Source organism: Myotis myotis, unplaced genomic scaffold (assembly GCF_014108235.1).
Source record: "Myotis myotis isolate mMyoMyo1 unplaced genomic scaffold, mMyoMyo1.p scaffold_m19_p_5, whole genome shotgun sequence".
NCBI lineage: Eukaryota > Metazoa > Chordata > Mammalia > Chiroptera > Vespertilionidae > Myotis > Myotis myotis.
Genome location: NW_023416357.1, coordinates 25650104 through 25655411, shown reverse-complemented (window position 1 = coordinate 25655411; position 5308 = coordinate 25650104). Strand labels below are relative to the sequence as shown.

The following is a 5308-nucleotide window of genomic DNA, read 5'->3' as shown; positions in this document are numbered from 1 at the left end:
TTGAAAAGGGCAATTCCATAATCATCTGCATTGACTTCCAGTAAACCTAGAAAAGACATAATGAAGTCACAGAGCTGGTCCTTCTGAAATCAGAGGGTGAGTCAACACCCCTACAATTTTTCTGTATGATGTGGGGGTGATAATAAATTAGTTGTCTGTGTCTAGGTGTAGCTTTGTCTTTCATATTACATGATAAAGTTGAGAGGAAAATGTATTCCCCTTTGTGATACCTGCAGTGCCAGCCCACTAGAGAAATGGTATCGAGAAAGTGGATCAAAATAGGATCAGAGCGCCTCAGCCTCTGTTAATACTCACCATACAGTGATATTTTGTACAGGTGCTCACCTCACACAGATTGACCCCTCCAGGAACGTTCTCACCAAGAGCAATGAGACATTGGATGCCTTCAGATTGTCTCTGGAAGTTCCCACTGTCTGAGGCAGCAAGCTTTAGACTCCCGGTGAGGCTGGGGCAGGGGGAGGGTACTGCTCAGGTGAGGGCACAGCCTCCTGCCTGGAATAACCACTGGCGTTAGCTCTTCCCTTGAGCAACTGCCCATGTTCTTCTAGTTTCCCTCTTGAATAACTGAAGCTGAGTTGCCTCCCTCCGCTAGCTTTTTTTTTAAGTATCTTTAGATATTTGACTGAGCTCTCTGCTTCCCTTAATGGCAGTAGTAGGAAAAGCATGAGTTTATTACTTGGTCTGATTTCCAACTTTTAACAGCTGTATAATCATGAACAATTCTCTTAATTTCTTTGAAACTCATTTATTTATTTTGTAAAATGGAGATAATAACAGTTATCTTAATGGATAATTGTAAGAGTTGAATTGGACAAAATATGGAAAGCACCCAATTATAGCAAGACTTCAGTATATGTATTTCCCCCCAGTTTTCTATTATCTTATCTAACTTAACACCTGCATTAGCTCCTTGGGCTGATGTAATTAAGTACCACAAACTTGGTTGGCAAAAACAAAGGTATTATCTAACAATTCCAGAGGCTAAAAGCCCAAAAGCAAGGCATTGGCAGAGCCATGCTCTCTCTGAAGACTCTAGAGAAGAATCTTTCCTTGTCTCTTTCAACTTATGGTGCTGCCAGACATCCTTGGCTTGTAGCTGCGTCACTCCAATCTCTGCCTCCATCTTCCCTTGGCCTTCTTCCCTGTGTAAATCTGTGGGTCCTCCCTTGTGTTCAGAGGGCTACCAGTTATTAGATTTGGAACCTAACCTCATCTTAACATCACTAATTGCATCTGCAAAAAATGCCATTTCCAAATAAGTTCACATTCTGAGGTTCTAGGTGGATGTAAATATTGGGAACCACTATTTAAATTATAATACTGTAAATTTCTATAGTTTTTTGGAAGGACGTGACTTTAATCTTCCTTGAAATCCCCACAACACAACCAAAACATTTACATTTTATAAATACCTACTAAAATACTTATTGCTTGTTTTCTGCTTAACTTAGGAAATGTACAATTTGGCATTTCCACCGTCATTAAGGTGCAATGACCTACTGTTGTGTTGACAATGGCACAGAATGTTTTTTCGCACCTCCATGCAATCCATCTGACATACTGGACAGGTTTCCACTGAGTGTGGATGCCACTATCAGGTTACAGATCTGTGGGGAGGTTTTGAGACAATTCAAATTCTGTGGTCTGTGATACGTTACCATCACTTTCAAAAGATACTTCATGTTCAAATGGTGTTCTAGGAACAGAATTGAAAGTTTTATCATTCCCTATTTGACTCAAAGATGGTACTCCTTTAAAGTAAGACTTTGAAAAAATTCAGCAGCTAAGCCATTGTCTCAATAGCTAAGCAAGAATTAGTCATTATTGGGAGGCTGATACACAAATTGGGCTAAGTACTGCTCTAATTGTCACCATACCTCCCTAGAATAAACTGCCTTTTGATGACCGGGATGAATTGAGTGAATCATAATGGACAGATACGGGGCAGACAGTTAAAAAAAAAAGAATTAGTCATTATGACTATCTTTATAAACTTTAAAAAATCTTAATCAATGTTAGATTATGAAATTAGCAGACAATGTGCATCCCCTGAAGGCTTAGCCTGTTCATAGCTTATTTAATTCAAAAGGCTTCTATTGGAGTTTCCTCTGGTCTAGGTGCTATCAAGCACAATGTATAAGACAAATAAGACACTGTATCTGTCATCAAATGGACTATATAACTCAACCCCAGGATTTAGAATTTGATTGGCTTACAAGAACTCATAGTCCAACCCCATTCATTAGCCAGCTACAATGGGGAGACCACCACCTGAGTCTCTATCTGGGGAATATTTGTGGGCTGCAGGATCCATGAGAAGTAAATCTGTGCAGATGGGAGAGGAAGAATGTGGAAGGGGCCTTTGGGCATGTGACTGATGAAAATAGAACCCCTGCCATATATGTAGCTGAAAATTTTGGTAATGATGATATTTCTTAAATTCCCTTCAGGGCTAATTTAGATGTACCAAGACCCAAATTCTAAAGAGTTCTTTAAGAATAGAAACTACTAAAATAAGATGCAATATTTAAAGAAACTATTTTCCCATTCACAAATGCATTAGTTTTCTATTGCAGATTACCACAAACTTAGCAGCTTACCACAGCACAAATTTATTATCACTTCCCTTTGGTAGTGTTTGCTAGGACAACTGGAAAGATTACCTAATGACTTGTTCTGTGGGGCAATGACCTCCAAACTTGTGTCAGCATCAGTAAAATTCTAATATCCACACCAGCGATATTGAAGATAAACAGAACTTCTCTCCTCTCATGATAAGTCAAGGTCATTATACATAAAGGTTAATTTCTAGAGGTCTGCCAATAATATAATGCCTACAGTTAACACTATTTCTGTGTGCAACTTTCAAATATACAATACAGTATTATTAAGTATATCCATCAAGCTGTAGATTATATCCCCTGGCTGATTACATCTCACAACTTATTTATTTTACAACCGGAAGTTGTACCTTTGACCCCCTTCATCCATTTCAGCCACCCCTTCACCCTGCCCGCCTCTGTTCTCTCTATCTGTGAGCTTGATTTTCCAGGTCCATCCATGTTGTCACAAATGGCAGGATTTTATTGTTTGTTTTTTATGGCTGAATAATACTTCATTGTGTATATATATACCACATTTTCCTTATGATTATTTTTTTAATTAAACAAGGTTGGCAACTTCTTAAAAACAATTCTATTAAACCCCTATTAATTCTAAAGTTATTCAATAAAAACTTTAATAATATCAAAGAGTCAATTCTCTGGCCTGAGTGTTCAGTTATTAGTGCTTGTTCTTGGTACTGGAACTTGGCCTTTAACATTAGATTATTTTGAGCTATGAGCTCTGTATCTGTGTGTCTTCCTATTTATCCTCTATCTATATATCTATCTCCATCCATCCACCTATCCATACAACTACCTATTTTTAACTTTAACCTTTAAAGCACTTGAATCAGCAGGTCTAGATAAATGCAAATGTCATTTACACCCTGTTTACTTGTCTTCTCTGATACTATCCTGCTTCCCCCTCCTTCAGGCCTCATCTGAATTATCACTATGCACATTCTTCAAAAACTTGCACTTAATTGGATGCTAAAGGTCATTCACCTCCACATCTGACAGCAGGGACTTTAGCAAAGTCAATGTTTATGCTCTTGGAGTTCCTAGGAAGACTTGACCCTTGATCCAACATTTCTGCCACGTTCGAGTTTATGAACATGGTAGAAATGACATTTTTAATGTAAATATTTAAACATTCACAGAGCCTTCAGTCAATCAGTGACCCATTCAGATGAGAAACTATATTTTAAGCAACATAAGCTTAATAATAATAGAAACTGTTTTAGTTATATAGCCTATTTCTGATGGTCATGATTTTTTGAGTCCTGGCAGAAATTTTATAAAACAAAAGACACAATTCTATCACTGAAGATCTAGAATACATGAAACAATTGAAGATTTACTGCAGAGGAACAAAGAAGACTAAAAATAGGTTAATTAATACTCAATGGAATTAAGAGGAAGAAAAAGCATAATAGAGGAACCTGAAAATATTTTTTTGCAGAGTAAATTTTCTATCATCCAGGATAAAAAATATCCTTATTCATATTATTTCAATGTTATCTTTTATAATTCATGATAATGTAATATTTAATTACATAGATACATGTTTCTATGACCAGTATTGTGGCTGATACCAGATAGGATATAATTTTTATAGTTTAAAATGAATCCTTTAACTTTCTGTTATCACAACCACCTCTCCTAAACTTCTTGATGCTTTAGGAAACAGACTGAGTTCTAAAAAAATGTAGTTGCTCAAAATATACATGTGTGTGTATGTGTTGTTTTTTCTAGGTTCAAAGCTAGACTATGTTAAACCAAGACATATATAGAGCATTCTTTTCCCAGAGAACTCAGAAATACTTAGATGGCTTCTAACTTAAAAACATTATTTTAAAACTAGTAACTCTTTAATATTCAGAGATTATACACAGACCCTTCTCAAATGTTTTATTATGAACTTATAACCACTTACCTAATAAGCTGTTCAAATATAAGATGAATCATTTTAGTAAAGAAACTTACCTTGCAGCTGTACCCACACTACAGCACAAGATTTGGAATAGAGTCTCGAGAGACACACAGGTAGGACAAATAATTTCTGTGTGTTGGCTGGCAGGGTGTCACTAATTTTGGTTTCTAATTCCCCATCACAGAACTACAACTGACAGAAGGTACTAAGCTCATATCTGTTGAGTAGAGCCAGCATGAACTGGCAGAAACAAGCAGTCATTGGAGGCAGGCAGGCATACAGAAATGACTACAAGTAGATCAGAAGTCTTTAAGTACCAGAAGATGAATGCAAAGTGGTAGAGCATTCATGGAAGGTAGAAACAAATGATTGGAAAGGATCAGGAAGAGTTTGATGGAGGAAGTGTTATTATTGCCTAATTTTTATTGTGTTCTGAAAGATAAGACATTAGGCCCTGACAGCATTGGATGGAAGGATTAGGGAAGAGAATGCTTCAATATTAACTCCATCTGAGATGAAGTTATTAGAGGGCCAAGAGCCAGGAGAACCAAACCATGAAGGGGGACAATAATAAAAGGCAACTAGATTCAGAAACTTTGAAATGGAATCTCCAAAGAGAACAGGTGGTCAAAATTAATTTGATAGCAAACGTTCTCTATTTTTACTTCCAAGTTATGTTTCTTGAGCACCTACCACACGTCAATCACTGGGAATAGGACAGAGAAAGAAAACATTCTGTTCTGCCCATAGC

The 5308-nt window shown here is 36.9% G+C and overlaps 1 non-coding gene across 1 annotated transcript; it reads left to right on the top strand.

Annotated features, from left to right (window-relative positions):
- Nucleotides 1-1846: 1846 nt before the first annotated feature.
- LOC118657181 lies at nucleotides 1847-1975 on the top strand. Its single transcript, XR_004967909.1, has one exon.
- The last annotated feature ends 3333 nt before the right edge of the window (nucleotides 1976-5308 follow it).